At 50.4% G+C, this 18,118-nt stretch overlaps 1 protein-coding gene across 4 annotated transcripts in view; it reads left to right on the top strand.

Annotated features, from left to right (window-relative positions):
• Positions 1-18,118, top strand: part of SCN3B (sodium voltage-gated channel beta subunit 3) — a 165,471-nt gene that overhangs the window by 95,960 nt on the left and 51,393 nt on the right. The gene's annotated exons all lie outside the window — the stretch shown is intronic.

Below are 18,118 nucleotides of genomic sequence, written 5' to 3'. Positions count from 1 at the left end.
AAAATAATATCATGAACTTTTCCACGTTATTTGGAGGGGGTTTCAGCAAGCATCACACTCATCTATACTGCTCAAGCTAATTAACCCTTTGCGTCACAATGTATTCCACACCTTTCCCTATACTCATCACCGCCAAATTCGGAATGAGGGCCTAAGTGTGTATTTCCACAAATTTCACCAACTAAAATAAGATTCAACACCAACATCCAGCCCTGCCAAGTATTGGCAAACAGCACACATTAGGGGTTAAACTAACACACTTTAGTGATGGTGTCTGTATCTGCGCACTATAATACATTAGTCAAGCATAGCAGCTCCTCTGGTACCACTTGAGGATGAGGTTCTCAACAAGGCTGGCTGCATTTCACTAAAACAGCCAGTGAGCCTCTGACAAATTCATTCACACTGAGGGGGAATAGGAGGGGTGAGCACTGGTGTCTGTTTTTTCAGTAGTTAAAGGGATAAATCAAGCCTCCTGTATGGTCTCATAGGCTCACTGGAGGGATTATTTGGTCTGTGACTCCTGGGTTAGGTGTACACAATGAACAAAAGCCTTATCATTATCCGGACCGGGCACTGGCAGCAGCCCTCATGTTGATTAGGCGGTGCCTTGTCTTCTGTTGTTTTCTAGAAAGGCTGCATTAGAAAAGATGAAACTGTCTGACCGGGTCCGGTCACATGTATGTGCACCAAGCATTAAGGGCAGCCACAGACCAGGTCACAAATTTGAAAGCGGCAAGCTGACGGGCCTGCTCTGAGCTCAGCTCTGCAAGCAGCAGCAGCAGTTAGAGAGCATCTATTGGTGACATCCTGCAGTGCTGAATCAGTCTGATTGAGGCCAGTCCCTGGCCTCCATCTGCTATCTGTACTGCTGGGCAGCCCTGTACGTCTTGACAAGAACTCATTCTTGGCTCAGGTTGGGTGTTCTGTACCAAGTCCAACAGCTGAAGAGAGATCAGAGCCACGTGCAGGGCTGTGAAGATGCCTGGAGGAGTCTTATGAGACCTAGCAATGAGTGGGAAATCAGCAAATGGCACCACCCAGCACATGAAGTTTGTTTGCTTGACTGTTCTACCAAGCCTCAACTAAACAGAGCAAGCAGTGATGTGCAGCATTGTTAGGTTGGCTGGACGGCTCAGAATGGCTGTCATTGAACACTTAGCAGCTGCATGTCCGTTATAACAAAGCATGCAAGCGTTTACTAGCCCTGCAAAATACAAGATCATGATCTCGGGGTAAGTGGACTCAGGAGACTACTGCAGCTAGGCCCTGAGGGAGCAGACTCACGATTTCCTGCCTCAGACTTGTCTAATGCCAGTGATATCAAGTAAACAAAAAAAGTCAGCTCGTCATTTCATTAAGTTAAACTATGATTTGAAGAGAGATTTTTGAATTTCCAGAATTGTACGTAAGCGATATGGATGCACAGCAAGAATGTAATCACTCTAATAACCATTTATATAGCACATAGTAATACGTTTTTATTACTACCCAAAAAAATGTTTTGGCAACCTTAGAATAATGTTGAAAATACTAAGGGCCTGATATAACAGAAAATGATGGTGCTGTCGCTGCGCCAAGTTTGGCAGCATTGCACACTGTCATTTTCAAAACCCGGGAATGCAACGTATTTACTAGAACACGGCACACCACTGTGTTTCCCCCTGCGCTAAATTTGCTGCTGTGTGCCTTCGCAGCAACCCTTGCACCATAGTGCAAGGATGGCTGCGTTGAGGGGGAGATTGTTTTTGTGCAGGAAGGAACACCTTCCTGTACAAAAACTATCTTAAATGGCGACTTGCTTTTCTATGTGTGCCGAAAAATGCAGCAAACATAGAAAAAGAAAAAATTAGGAAAAATGAAAGCATTTCTCCTTGTTGCACAATGCTAACGCTACTCCTGAGATGGCGTTAGATTTTGGCGCTGCCTCAAGTTTGCGAAAACTCGCCCATTGCACGCCCCTTTCACTCAAAGTGCTGCGTGTGAAGGGGCTGTATTTACAAGGTAGTACTAAGCCACAAAAAGTGGCTTAACACCACCTTGTAAATAGGGGGAGGGCATTGCGCCACCAGAGCGACTTGAAAAGGGACGCTCCTGTGTCGCTAGGGGCTCTTAAATATGCCCCTAAGGTTCTACACTTATGCCTTGCAGTTTGCATGCGGATGCGCATGCTTGATGCTGGGCCATAGCTCACTATCCTGTATTGCAAAGAATATAACTTGCAATCTGTAGGTAATACAAGGATCTCTGCAGCTAAAGAAGTAATCCATTGAACTATATATAAACCTGCATGTTACATTTTGTTCTTTGCAGCAGGCACATTGACGCTCTAATTTATTATATGCCAAATCTGTGACTAGATTGGACACATTTTTCTAGCAAGAGCTTTAACCATGAAGTAGTGCCCTTCCTATGTAAGGTTTTGTTTTTCCAGCAGTTTCAGGGCTCTTTTGGAGCTTCTCTGTCCTGGATAATTTCTCTTATTTTTTTCTTCACAGCACCTTCATTGCTTGGTTTTACTTGTGAGGAAGTGTAACGTCAAGTGGTATACATTTGACATCAAAATGCTACAAATATGTACTCTCAAACTATTGCAATGTCACACATATGCATTCTGAAAACATGGCAGCTATTAACATCAAAACATACTTGCACTAATGCTCCTGTACCTAGATTACTGAAATATGTAGCACAACACACGACAATATCAAAACAGAAGATATTTGATGGCAACACCTTTGTTAAATATGGTTGGTAAGTTATATTAGGGTAATTTAGACCAGCAGTGGCCCACTCTTAAAGGCACAGAAGCCCTGCCTTCTACCTTTTCCCAAATGGAGAGTGTTTGTCAGCCTGAGCAAAGGTCACCCTGACAAACTCTCCTCATGTTCAGATCAAGCAGCCAAGCGCTGCACTTGTGTTAAATGTACAAATGCCTGGCTGAAGATGTGAAAGTCCTGTGGACGTGACCTCTTCAACCCAGCAAATCGCTTGGTGGTCCTCACTGTCATGACAAAGGAGAGCAACAGAGCTTTATACCTGGGTGCTTCTGGTTTAATCCCTGAAGTGCCCATGGCTGAGTGTCCATCAGTGATGCTCGTCACAGTGTGGGGTGGGGTCAGCAGTCTCACTGACCCCATCACACTCTGTGTTAAGTAAGGGTCTGCTGCCTCCTCTCATTGGCTGACACATAACAAGGCAGCCAATGAGAAAAGGCGGCAGTTGCAAACATAAAACCACCAAGTCTTCCCTTCGACCACCTGAAAGCACCACTGCTGCCTGGTAAGTTTTTTTGTTTTTTTAAATGATTGGTGCATCTGTTTGTGTATAAATGTATGTTTAGTTTTTACTGCATGCTGTGAATATGTGTGTGTGCATTCGTATGTGCTTTAATGTAGATCAATATTTTCTTACCAAACATAAATCTAACCCACCGTGCGGTAGGGGGTTGCCCACTAGGCCTGGCTGGTGGCCAGGCCCTGTCAGTAGCCTTCCAAAAGCAGCCAACCACATGCTACCCCGTGGCCTTCGGTCATGTGCCACAGGTTGGTGGCCACAGGGCATGGCCTTTGGCCAGTCCCCTGCATACAGCCAACCCCATGCCGGCCTCTGGCTGTGCGTGGTGGGGTTTGGCTACAGGGCCTATGGCTAAACCCCCCAAAGACAGCCAACCCCGCAAAATGCAGGGCCTTTTTCTACGCGTGGTGAGGAGTGGCCACAGGGCCTTGCCTGCAACCAAACCCCCACAGACAGCCAGCCCCAAGCCACATATGGTGTTTTGCCTTCCGTGGCAGGGGGTTGAGCCTTTGCCATGCATTGTAGGGTTAGCCTTTGGGCTCCGGGACCCAATCCCCCTGTGCGAAAACCTGTATATTAGGGGGAGGGTGTGTGCAGCCCCCCTCACTAAGCCTTCATAGGCCCTGGGGTTCCCCATGCCCTCGGGCCAAAATAAACTAAAAAGGAAAGGGGGCCAGACGCCCCCATCCCCAAGCCTTATCTGGCCCAGGGAATCCATCCCCGGGACCAAAGGCAATAAAAACAGGGAGGAGAACCACACGTCCCCCTCCCCAATCTTTATTTAGGGTCGAGGACCCCATCCTCCGGGGTCAAATACAATTAAACAGGGAAGGTGGCCATGCAGCACTCCTCTCTGAGCTTTCGTGTGCTGCAGGGTCCTCCAACCCTTGGGCCACATATAATAACAAGCGTCTATAATGCAATAGGTCTCACATTTACAAAGGTTAGAGCTATTGGCGTTGTAGATACCTATTTGGACTTTTCTTGCCACATAAATTGGTCAACACTCCCTCTTGATTTGGTTCTTTCCTGCCACATAATTCCAGTTGCCTTGCATATAATTAAGCTCTTCCATTTACCTTCTACCTCTATCTGTAGCAAAAGTGATAGAGCATATAAAGCGCTATAATATAGCAGTGCTTTCTTGTGTGTACAAAGGCAATCACAAAAGAAAGCACTGCTACATTATAGTGCTTTATTACGTTTGCTATAGCATAATGTTATATTTTGTTTAATGTCACGTTCCGCATATATGTATTTTTTAAAAGCACCTTTTGTGTGTTTATCTGCCTATTTTGTCACCACACAGCTCCGGTTACCATATAAACACACAAAAGTTGGTTTTTAAAATACATTTACACACAACCATAACATGTGGCTCTTTCTTACATGTGCTACCACTTGGGAAAAAAACAGTGTTTATATTCAGCAAAGTAGCAGCCCTTTCTTTTTAGATGCCTGTGTAGGCGCAAGAAAGCACTGCTACATCATAGCACTTTATGATTTTTTATACTGGCATTTTGTGAAAGCATAGTTAGTTTTCAAGTTGGTGAGTAATTTTATGATAGTGGTATGTAATAGTTTGATGTGCCATGTCATATTCTTGTGGAAAGAAGCATTTTTTTTTACATAATATAACAAAACATACATAACTGAGATGCCCCAATGCAACCTTAAAATCAAATAGAAATCAGGAACAAATTGTGCTTATTTATCTTCTTATATTGTCACTACACAGCTCCATTTACCATGTAAACACACAAAAAGTTGGATTTTAAAATATATTAACACACAACTGCGACACAAACAAACATCCATGACATAAATTAAAAAACAAACACTTACTAAAGACAATGTAAATACAACAACAAACGTGAAGAGACATGAGCAATCATATGCTTTTAAAAATGCATTTACTTTCATCTGTGACAGAAACAACAAAATCCAGGAATAAACACTGGAAGTAAACCGGTCGGCTTGCAAATAGCTCCAGTACTGCTGAGCGCAACTGTGCTGTGTAGGAGATAAAAAAAAAAAAGTAATACAGAAACCATGCTGAAAAAAAGGAGCTGCGTATGTTTTCAGTAGTTGGCTGGTGCTCTCGAGGAGGACAAAACACCGAAGAAGGCATGAAGTTTTCCTGCCTTTTGCAAATAAAATCGAGGGGATTTTAAAAGGCAAGCCCACAAACGAATGAAAGTTATAGGCGTGACATGGGCATGGTTAAAAGCCCACATAGATACCAACATGTTGGAACATGAAGCGCTTGTGCGCTGCTATGCTCAACCTAAAAAGGGGAACCTCCCACAGCCCTATTCAGCCCCGGGGACCCCATCCCCTAGGGCCAAATCTTATTTTAAAGGAATGGGGCCTAGCTGCCTACCTTCACCAAGCCTTATTAGGCCCCAGGAACCCCATTCCCTGGGTCCGGGTAATTATTAAATGGAGGGGGTGCTCACGCCACCACCAAGCCTGAAAAGGCCCCAGGGACTCTAACCCCCAGTGTTGGAATATAATTAAAAGGGGAAGGGCCACATCACCCTTCTCCCTAAGCCTCAGTAGTACCTGGGACCCCATCTCACCAGGGCTGTATTTTTTTAAAGAGGAGGGGGGCTGCATGGCCCATCTCCCTGCGTCTCATCAGGCCCCGGGGACCTCATCCCCTGGGGCCACTCAGGGCACCCACCATGTGCGATGGTTGTGGCTACAGAGGGAGCTCCAGGGCCCCTTCAGCCCCAACCAGCTTCCTGCATGCTGCAAAAGCTGGCATTGTTTCCGCACAGAGAGAGCACCTATTTATGCCTCTCCCTCCAGAGAGGATCAATCTGTTGATCTGTTTCGCTGCTCGTATTAGTGTGAGCAGGGAAACAGATCACAAGTCTACTCCCAGCCAGTGGGGGAATAGATAAAGATCCAACCCACTGGAGCAGACTTTGAGTTTGCTCCCGTTTGGTGAGAGTTTTAAAAAAGATTATGCCAGGCTAGAGCAAACACAAATAAATTGCCGTGTCCCAGTGGTGGGGTCCCTGGGACACAGCAAGTGAGCTGGGCTTGGCGGATGGCATCCCCAGGGCCTTTTAAAGGCTCTGGAGGAGGCTGTGCAGCCTCATTTACCCTTAAAATATGCTTTGGGCACCTGGATAGGGTCCCCAGGGCCAAATACGGCTCTAGGAGGGGTCTCCATGGCCCTCCTTTCCTTAAAATATGTTTTGGGGCGCCCGGGGAGGGGTTCCCTAATATGGCTAGGGGAGGGGGCATTCATTAAAGTAGGTCCAGGGAAATGGGGTCCATAGGGCTGAAAGTGGCTTGGGGAAGGGGTCTGCGCTTCCCCCTTAAAAAATACTTTGGGCCCTATGGAATGGGCTCCCCGGGGCCAAAAATGGCTTGAGGAGGGAGGGCTATGTGCTCCTCCCCCAAAAAACAAATATGCATTGCCTCCCTGGGCCTTGGCCCAACCCAGGGGTGTTTAAAAGGAAGTATGGGAGCCCATGCTTCTTTTAAAAAAAAATATTTGCTGTCGATTTGTAGATCCGCTTGAATTTGTGGCAACATTTAAAAAAAAATGTATGTCCCAGGCGTGTCCCTCTAGCACCCCACCACTATGCTTAAGGAGTCAGGGTATCCCCACCCTGCTTCCTTATGTCTTTTGTTTATTTATTTTTGTAGAACTCAGGACTGAGTCCTCCCGAGTCCTAAGATCTCTGCCACCACTTTCTGGTTGAGGTGGTGGCAACCAATCAGATCTCAGTTTGAGATCTGTCAGGTACGTGGATCCTCTGCAGTGTGATATATTTAAAAAAAATTAAACCCTAATTTCTACAAAACTACAGAATGGATTTACACCAAAACACACTATTTCTGGACCAAGATCTAGATTTCTTCCAAATTTGGTGTAAGCCCGTTTAGCAGTTTGGGCTGTAGCTGTGCCTAAATTTACTATGGAAAAATTAATGGGGAGAATGCATTTTGGAAACCTTCCTTTTTCTCGGCCCCCCCACTTGGTGGATCACAGCAAAACTTTCCTGGCACAAACTAGTCAAAAAGCAGCACTTTTTGGGAAACTTTTGTTGAGATTCCTCAAATGGCTCCAAAGTTATTAGCAACATAAAATATGCATTTCCTATTGAAACACAATCCTAACTAAAACTGCACAGTGGTGACTGCCAATGGGTAAGATAGATAGATAGATAGATAGATAGATAGATAGATAGATAGATAGATAGATAGATAGATAGATAGATAGATAGATACTAATGGAATGTCATTTGATGATGCCAGGCACACAATTGTAGATCCATGAACTGGCTCTCATCTTCTGCAACAGTTGTGAGTTATTCTTTTGTGGGCTAGATTAGTTCCTGGTAACAAGAACAAGGAAAACACTAACCTAATTTAACTTCCCTGAACACTTTACCACTGAGAGTAGATCACAAAATTGCCTTGCTTAGCAACGTCTGACACTGGTTCTCTATGTGTAGCAACTATTTAACACACATTAAAAGTATGCTATCTGCACATATATGCATGCATCACAAATCCAAACACTCATAACAATGAAGGCATAACCACTGAATCTATATGCTGTTTCTGACTTTAACATCACATTAACACTAACGCTAGCTTCCAGCATACAAATGAGAGTCAATGCTGTAGAGAGTAGTGATAATTATGTCTTTAATTGTACTTATATATTTCTATGGTTATTAATAGGCATAACTAACTAATCTCCCTACACACCAAATAATATTTCCACACACTTTTAGAATATACATCTTAGAGCACGTAGTGTGTATATGTTTAAGAACCTTGTACCAAAATCATCACTATTGGCTTCATATAGAGTTTGGCGGACGGATTACTTTGCCACAAACATGATGGATATCCCTTCCACCTTATTACAAGTGCCATAAGATATAATGCAATTGTTTCAAGGGGGAAGGGATAGCCATCATGTTTGTGACAGAGTAACCCATCTGCCAAACTCTTTATCAGGCCCTAAATCTTAACTGAAATAAAATAGTTTTAATACACTAAGGGGGTCATTCTGACCTCGGCGGTAAAAGGCGCTTACCGCCGGTCAGAAGACCGCCATAACACTGCCGCGGGCGCGGGAAACTGCCACGGTCATTCTGACCCGCAACAGGCAAACCGCCAAAAACCCGACATCCACAAAAGTCCGCCACACCAACGGCCAGCGAAAAACTGGCGATGACCAAACCTCCACCGTCACGCCAACAGAAATACGCCCATTCCATTCCGACCCACGAATCCACGCGGCGGTCTTTCAACCGCGGTATTCCATTGGCGATACACACCGCCGCGGTCAAAATACACACACAGCTCCAAAACACTGCCACATTGGACATTTTGAAATACACACACCTGATACACATACAAACACCACTCCCACACACCCAACACAATATAAAACACACACCCACATCACCCACAAACCCCTACCACCACCATTTATTGACTAAGGCCAGAGAGAGACACCACCAGCTAGTACAGAGCATTCACAGGCACATAACACCATCACTCACACAACATCCACGCACAAAACACCACACACCACCACACTCACCACATTCATCACCACAAACACCACCCCACACCTCATCCACACCACCCCATGGCACCCCAAAGACACCCCAGGTTTTCAGACGCTGAACTCAGGGTCATGGTGGAGGAAATAGTTCGGGTAGAGCCCCAGCTCTTAAGGACACAGGTGCAGAACACCACCATTGCCAGGAAGATGGAGCTATGGCAAAGAATAGTGGACAGGGTCAACGCTGTGGGTCAGCATCCACGAAATCGGGACGACATCAGGAAGCGGTGGAATGACCTATGGGGGAAGGTGCGTCCCATGGTATCGAGACACAACATCGCGGTGCAGAAGACTGGCGGCGGACCCCCACCTCAACCCCCAGAATTTACAACATGGGAGGAACAGGTCTTGGCGATCCTGCATCCTGAGGGCCTCGCAGGAGTAGGCAGAGGAATGGACTCTGGTAAGTCTAATCTCAACTGCTTCATCCCCCCCCCACCCACCAGCATGCCAAATCATACCCCCACCCCCATCACACATCATCCTTGCAAATGTCTCACCATCACAACCCACCCATCCCAACACCAAGCCCTGCATGCGACCACAAACCATGGACACCCATCACCTAAGCATGCCCACTGCACATACCCATCCCCCCCCAAACCACTGTCACAACAGCCCCCACAAGGGAATGCCAGCACTGGGGTACACGGGCAACCACCCATTGCACGCTATGGCACACACAGAAGCAATAACCATACTCTTATACCACTGCAGGACCCGAACGCCACAACACCGCCCAGGAGGGGCCAGAAATGTCCATTCCACCCCCAGAAGAGGCCCACAGGGATGACAGCAGCTCTGTCTCCCTGGACCCAGATGACCAGCCCGGCCCATCGGGGACCTCGGGACAGTCGGTTCCCCTCAGACAGCCACAGGCCACAGCAGACCTATCCCCCTCTGGCAACACCAGCACAGCACCCACCCAGTGGGCCCATGCCTCTGTCTCCAGGACACATCAAGCAGCGGTGTGTCCACCACTACAGGGCACCCAGGTTAACCCACCACCCCAACAACAACAGGGACCAGGGGGCAGTGGTAGTGGGCACACGGTCCAGGGGACAGAGGCCCAGGGAAACAGGGGAACTGGGAGGGCTACTGTGCGACAGAGGGGGGACAGGCCCAGAGAACACACTCTCCACGAGGCCCTATCCTCCATCATGGGAGCATACCACCACTCCCAGGAGACGATGGCGACGGTCCTGGCCAGGTTCCAGGAGATCCAGGTACTGCAGGAGGAACAGTTTATGGGGTTCAGGGAAGAACTCAGAAACATCAGTTCCGCAATGGGCACCATCGTTGTGGCTCTCAATCAGATTGTCAGCACATTGCGGGACCATGTGGCACCACAAAGGGCCCCTGTCACTAGCATGGACCATGAACAGGCTACCACCTCCACCGGCGCTAGTGGACAGGAGGCCCCGACACAAGAACAACAGGCCACCAGAACCCCACACCCTGCAGAAGGAGAACCACCCCGCAAGCGGGAAATGAGATCTAGGAAGAAGACAGAGTAAGATGCCAAGACCCCCGCCAGGAAAGGATACCCCCTGATTGTCATCCCACTGTCCCACATTGTCACCCTGTCCAACCTTAAACTGCCCCTGCTCCACCTTCCACAGGCATATGGACAATGCACCTGTGAGACTGAAAATCTGGACTCTACCATGGACTTTCCTCCACCATCACCGAATTGCAACCATTACCCAAAATTGAGCACTTTAATAAACACACTTATTGCACAAAAATAATCTGGAATCTGCCTGTATTTTTGAACAAATGTATTACACAGAACCGTGCCAAAATGTCCAGTTACATTGTGATGACAACATACCACTGTCACACAGCTGTAGTCCATGGGGAAACAAAGCAGAGGTCACAGAGTGGGGCCCACATCTCTGAAATTGGAAGAGAAAGTCACAACTCATTTAACATACACTGGGGGGAAACTCAGACAGTAGAGAGGCAGGAGACTTTAAGTAAATGTAAAATGCCGGTGTTGATTCTTACCTGTGCGTCATTGAAAATACTGCTGTATTACTGTGTCCCTGTTGTCTGTGTCGTCCTCTTCGTCTTCCTCCTCTTCACTCTCCCCAGGCTCCACAGCTGCCACAACACCACCATCTGGACCATCCTCCTGCAGGAAAGGCACCTGGCATCGCAAAGCCAGGTTGTGAAGCATACAGCAGGCCACGATGATATGGCACACCTTCTTTGTTGAGTACATTAGGGATCCACCTGTCATATGGAGGCACCTAAACCTGGCCTTCAGGGGGCCGAAGGTCCGCTCGATCACCCTCCTAGTACGCCCATGGGCCTCATTGTACCGTTCCTCTGCCCTTGTCCTGGGATTCCTCACTGGGGTCAGTAGCCATGACAGGTTGGGGTAACCAGAGTCACCAATTAGCCACACAGGGTGTCTCTGAAGTAGTTCCATCACGTAAGGGATGCTGCTATTTCGCATGATGTACGCGTCATGCACTGACCTAGGGAACTTGGCATTTACATGGGAGATGTACTGGTCAGCCAAACAGACCACCTGGACATTCATGGAATGATAACTTTTTCTGTTCCTGTACACCTGTTCACTCGTGCTGGGGGGGAACCAAAGCAACATGTGTCCCATCAATTGCACCAATGATGTTGGGAATATGTCCAAGCGCATAGAAATCACCCTTCACTGTAGCCAAATCGCCCACCTCAGGGAAAACAATGTAGCTCTGCATGTATTTCAGCAGGGCAGACAACACTCTGGACAACACCTTGGAAAACATAGGCTGAGACATCCCTGATGAAATGGCCACTGTTGTTTGAAATGACCCACTTGCCAAAAAATGGAGTACTGACAGAACCTGCGCTAGAGGGGGGATCCCTGTGGGTTGGCGGATGGGTGACATCAGGTCTGGCTCCAGCTGGGCACACAGTTCCTGAATAGTGGCTCTGTCAAGCCTGTATGTCAGTATGACATGTCTTTCTTCCATTGTCGACAGGTCCACCAGCGGTCTGTACACGGGAAGATTCCTCCATCTCCTCGCAAGTCCCAGCGGACGGTGCCTAGGAAGGACAACATGGAGCACAGAGTCAAACAACCCACAGGTACGTTCCCACAGCTTGCACAGTACACGATTCTCAATGCATTGAATGGCTTGTATGTGTGTTGATGCAAGGCCTAGGTATATGTGACGCAGTAGAAATTAAGATATGGGGGCCCTTGAAATGGCGGCTGCCTGACCTGTGAAGTGCGACAGTGGGATGTGAGGTCAATGCGCTGGCGTGGCACACCGTGGCGGTAGGCGGTCGAAGACCGCGGCGCAAAGCCGCATTGGTTAACATTGAACCCTATGGGTTTCAGGAGCCAATGACGATGTGCGCCGGTGGTCGCGGTACGCACCGCCGCGGTACGCACCGCCGCGGGCGTGACCGCCCTTTTCTATCTGCTTAATCACTTGATACCTGATCATCCACAGGGGAGGACCTATACTGCAAGTGCTGCTGTGACCTCGGTCTGGAAGAGACAATGGCTGCTGCGACTGGGGAAAGGGCCCCTGCCTTCAATTCTGAAGAATTGGAGAAACTCGTGGATGGGGTCCTCCCCCAGTATGCGCTACTCTACGGTCCTCCAGACCAACAAGTAAGTACACTGGGACCATGCTTTGTGGCCAATTCCCGGGTTGAGTGGGGTGAATGAAAGATGGTGGGGAGGGGAGCGAATGAGGCATGCATCAAACGACAGATGAGAGCATGTGCCACATGGCAAGGGTGGGGATGGGGGGGGCCACTCACATCGAGCATGCAGAAGGTGATGATTATTTTTTTTCTCCCCCTGTACATGTCACATAGGTCAGCGCCCATCAGAAAATCGTCATTTGGCGTGCCATCGCCAAGGACGTCCTGACCCTGGGGGTCCACAACAGACGGGGCACCCACTGCCGGAAGAGGTGGGAGGACATCCGCCACAGGAGCAGGAAGACCGCGGAGGCTCTGCTGGGGGTGGCCTCCCAACGTAGGAGGGGTGCCAGTCGTCAATTGACCCCCCTGATGTCCCGGATCCTGGCGGTGGCCTACCCCGAGGACATCACAACAGACACAAGGGGGTGAGTACAAGCACATTCTGCTGATTTTGCACACATTGGAGGTGTCTGGGTGGGGGAGGAGGGCTGTGGGTATCCCTAGGCCAGGGCGTTTTCTGTAGGCTAGGCCCCTCCGTTAGGCATGGCCCTGTGCCCCCGCCCCCCACCTCTGTAGGTTGCCTAGTACAGCTATTCATGGCCCTGTGTCACCTATGTGTGGAGTTGTCGTCCATAGGCTTGTAGGCCATGTCCCACGGATTGAGTAGTGTACCCCAAGTGCGCGGCGTAGTGCAGGGGGCTTCTGTGTCTGTCCTCTCCGCCAACGGTGTCGCCAATGCATGCACTCAACATGTCTTTGTTTCTCCACCCCCCCCCCCTTTTTTGTGGTCTTCCTGTTCATGTGTGCATTAGCATCCTCAGGCGGAGGAGAAGTGGCATCGGAGCACAAGGGAGCTGCATCTCACATGGCCATGGAGGGCCATGCAACTGACTCGGAATTCACCAGTGAGACGGAGGGCGAGGGGAGCTCCACAGCGGGGACACGTGGTGACACCAGCGACACAGACACGTCCTTGGAAGGGAGCTCCCTTGTGGTGGCGGCAACATCCGTGCCCACCACAACAACAGGTACAGCCGCCACCCAGCGCACCAGCTCTGCCCTCCCAGCAGTCCCTCAGCATTCGCCCCGTGCCCGCTCACCCAGGAAGGTGGGCATCTCCTTCGCCCCAGGCACCTCAGGCCCTGCCCCAGTTACCCCTGCTGCCCTCAGTGAGGAGGTCATTGACCTCCTGAGGACGCTCATTGTTGGGCAGTCTACCCTTTTGAATTCCATCGAGGGTGTAGAAAGGGAGGTGCACCGGAGTAATGCATACATGGAGGGCATTTATTCGGGTCAGGCTGCCCATCAGCGATCGTTCAACGCTCTGGCCTCAGCACTGACGGCAGCCATTGTCCCTGTCTCCTGCCTCACTCCTCCAACTTCCTCCACCCAGTCCCACTCGCCTGTACCTCTGCCTATCCCAGACACACCTACAGACCAGCCTGCACACACCTCAACACCCAAAGGAAGCTCATCCAGACATAAGCACCACACATCACACAAGCATTCACCCAAGCAACATCCACATGCAGACATGCCAACAGCCACTGCCTCCTCTGTGTCCCCCTCCTCCTCGTCTCCCTCCTCCCTCCCTGTGATGTCTCCACTCACACTTGCATGCACAACATCTTCAGCCACTACGTCCATCACCAGCACACCCACCAGAACACTCTGCACACGCGCAGTCACCACCCCCACTACCATTTACACGTCCCCTGTGTCCTCTCCCAGTGTGTCTGTCACCCCCTCTTCCAAACCACACAAACGCAGGCAGCTACCCACCCAACAGCCATCCACCTCACAACAGCCTCCAGCACAAGCACCTGCACCCAAAGACACCAGACTTCACTCTCCTACAACCACATCCTCTTCCTCCACTCCCATACCCACTACAACTACCCGTCCCTGTCTTTCTAAATTGATTTTCCTTTCCAACCTTGACCTCTTTCCAACAACTGACCCACCCCCTCCATCTCATAAGACTCCAATCAGCACCTCAGCCACCACAAAACCTGGACCTACAACGACAATAGTCCAAGGATTTTGGAGTCCACCACCTTCAAGGCCAGCTACTTCGGCTGGCAGTAAAGAGACGGCCAGCCCACCCCCTGAAAAAAAAGCCAAGAAAGCCAGTGCCCGGCGCGAGAGGCCAAAGACAGCAGGCTCCAAAAGCACTACCCTGGCACCGTCAGGAAGTGGGGTGCCACCTGGCACACCGCCAAAGGGAGGAAAGGGCCACAGACGAGCAGGGAAGGGTGGCAAGGGCAGCACGCCCGACAAGTCCGGCAGCAGGCGAGCTGCCCAGGAGGGCCCCACCAGCCCCATTCCAGGTGTGCAGGTGGACACCCACGGGCCCGGGACGCTAGCACAGGAGGGCCCGCAAGCAAGAAGACAGATGTGCACTAAGGGCCCGGCAACCACATGTCAGGTGGCGAGTGAAATCCATGTAATGGCCGGATCTGGTGACCTGGACACATATGTCAAGCACCGCTGAACAGGGCCCTTCAAGTCAAGCACCGCTGAACAGGGCCCTTCAAGTCAAGAACCGCTGAACAGGGCCCGTCAAGTCAAGCACCTCTGAACAGGGCACCGTCGTCTCAAGAACCGCTGAACAGGGCCCTTCAAGTCAAGCACCGCTGAACAGGGCCCTTCAAGCCAAGCATCGCTGAACAGGTCACCGCTGTCTCAAGAAGCGCTGAACAGGGCCCTTCAAGTCAAGAAGCGCTGAACAGGGCCCTTCAAGTCAAGAACCGCTGAACAGGGCCCTTCAAGTCAGGCACCGCTCCGCTGGGCCCTTCAAGTCAAGCACCGCTCCGCTGGGCCCTTCATCTCAAGCACCGCACCGCTGGGCACCGCAGTCTCTGCACCACTCCGCTGGGCCCTTCAACTCAAGCACCGCTCCGCTGGGCCCTTCAACTCATGCACCGCTCCACTGGGCCCTTCATCTCAAGCACCACTCCGCTGGGCCCTTCATCTCAAGCACCGCTCCGCTGGGCCCTTCATCTCAAGCACCGCTTCGCTGGGCACCGCCGTCTCTGCACCGCTCCGCTGGGCCCTTCATCTCAAGCACCGCTCCGCTGGGCCCTTCATCTCAAGCACCGCTCCGCTGGGCACCGCCGTCTCTGCACCGCTCCGCTGGGCCCTTCATCTCAAGCACCGCTCCGCTGGGCCCTTCCTCTCAAGCACCGCTCCGCTGGGCACCGCCGTCTCTGCACCGCTCTGCTGGGCCCTTCATCTCAAGCACCGCTCCGCTGGGCCCTTCCTCTCAAGCACCACTCTGCTGGGCCCTTCCTCTCAAGCACCGCTCCGCTGGGCACCGCCGTCTCTGCACCGCTCCACTGGGCCCTTCATCTCAAGCACCGCTCCGCTGGGTCCTTCATCTCAAACACCGCTCCGCTGGGCACCGCCGTCTTTGCACCGCTCCGCTGGGCCCTTCATCTCAAGCACCGCTCTGCTGGGCCCTTCCTCTCAAGCACCGCTCCGCTGGGCACCGGCGTCTCTGCACCGCTCCGCTGGGCCCTTCATCTCAAGCACCGCTCCGCTGGGCCCTTCCTCTCAAGCACCGCTCCGCTGGGCCCTCCATCTCAAGCACCGCTCCGCTGGGCACCGCCGTCTCTGCACCGCTCCGCTGGGCCCTTCCTCTCAAGCACCGCTCCGCTGGGCCCTTCCTCTCAAGCACCGCTCCGCTGGGCACCGCCGTCTCTGCACCGCTCCGCTGGGCACCGCTGTGTCAAGCACCGCTGGCCCATTGGCAGAAGGGGCAGGCCCGCATCTGTGTCGGGCAGGGCTGCACGAAGCACTCTGGGCACCATGCCTCCTCCAGAACCAGTGGAGTCTGTAATCCACTTGTGAGACTGTGGCTTTGCACTCCCCAGGATGGCACAGTGGGCAATCCACCCACTGTAGAGACTTGTGAGACTGTGGCTTTGCACTCCCCAGGATGGCACAGTGGGCAATCCACCCACCGTAGAGACTTGTGAGACTGTGGCTTTGCACTCCCCAGGATGGCACAGTGGGCAATCCACCCACTGTAGAGACTTGTGAGACTGTGGCTTTGCACTCCCCAGGATGGCACAGTGGGCAATCCACCCACTGTAGAGACTTGTGAGACTGTGGCTTTGCACTCCCCAGGATTGAACAGTGGCCATGGAGGCCCCTCGTGGATCAGGCGTCGTGGACTCATCTGGCTGAGGTGCCTCCCCTTCCCTTCCCCTTGAGGTGCCTGTAGTTTTGCTATCTGATGCCCCTGCAGTGTTCTCTCCATTGGAGTCGGGTATCCTGTGTGGGCTTTGCCCATGTGTTTAGGCCTATTGGTCTACGAACAATGGCTGATACCCAATTTGGACAGGACAATTTACATATGTATATATAGTTATAGATGTTTGATATATTTTTCTACTTATACTTCAAATTTCATGATCATTTTATTTTGTCTTTGCATTCTTCTGGGGGGATTGGGGGCGTCACTCTGAGTTGTTGCTCTGCATTGATGTGTATGTAGTTGTGGGTGAGGGTGAGGGTGGGTGTGTCGCGTATGTGTGTCCCCGTAATATTTTGCCTCCCCTGTGTCGTAGGTGCAGTACTCACCGTTGTCTTCTGCGCTGGCGTTCGTGCTCCTGGTAGAGGAGCAGGAAGACAATAGCTGGTAGGATGTGTAGTTCGGGTTCCATGCTGTCCAGATTCCTCGTGGAGTATGTAGAGGTGAGCGGTTTCCGTTCGTAATGGCTGTTTCCTCCGTGTTTTTATCGGCGGGGCTACCGCCCCGGAAAAGGTGCCGGATTGGTGGGTTGTGATAGGGTGGGCGGTACACTGTCTCCTGCCTGTCTGTTGGTGGTGACCGCCGCGCTGTTTGTTTGTCCCGCCGTGGCGGTCGGAGTGTTAAAGTGGCGGTCTCTGTTGGCGGTTTCCACCAAGGTCAGAATTCCATTTTTTTAACCGCCTGCCTGTTGGAGGGTTGGCCGCCGCTTTAACACCGACCGCCAGGGTTGGAATGACCCCCTAAGTGACATAATAATGAGTTACAGGGAAGATGGACCAAAAGAACATCCCAAACTGACAGTACCCTCTCTAACACATAAAAGCAGTGCAATTTGATCAACTGGCATTTATAATACAGGTGATCCTCAGGTAATGTGAACCTCTGCAGTCAGTACTTCTCAAATTAAGGTTTTCAACCAAAAGTGTATTTTTTTTTTATAACAGCGTTGATTTGCAGTATCTAAAGATCATATCAAAGCTAATGGAGTTTACACATGGTAACATTTTAACTACTAAACAGGTAAGTAAGCATAATTATAATATGTACTGTTGTTAAGAGGCAACATACACTACGAGCATTTCCAAAACTTATAGAATAAGGTAACTTCTTTCGATTCCTTTTCTAATCCCTTTATTTTAGACCCACCTTTTTGACAGCGTAATGTCTCTAGTGTGTTGTAAGTACAACCTTTCTTTGAAATGCAAATGTTCGAAGTTACGTGGGATGTTGTTCTGTTGTTATACAATATAGACAAAGTCTAATCATCTTCATCCTCTTTCATTACT

The sequence above is a fragment of the Pleurodeles waltl genome, chromosome 3_1, assembly GCF_031143425.1.
Source record: "Pleurodeles waltl isolate 20211129_DDA chromosome 3_1, aPleWal1.hap1.20221129, whole genome shotgun sequence".
In the NCBI taxonomy this organism is placed as follows: Eukaryota; Metazoa; Chordata; class Amphibia; order Caudata; family Salamandridae; genus Pleurodeles; species Pleurodeles waltl.
Note: the sequence above shows the minus strand (reverse complement) of the source record. Positions and strands in the feature narration are given on the sequence as shown.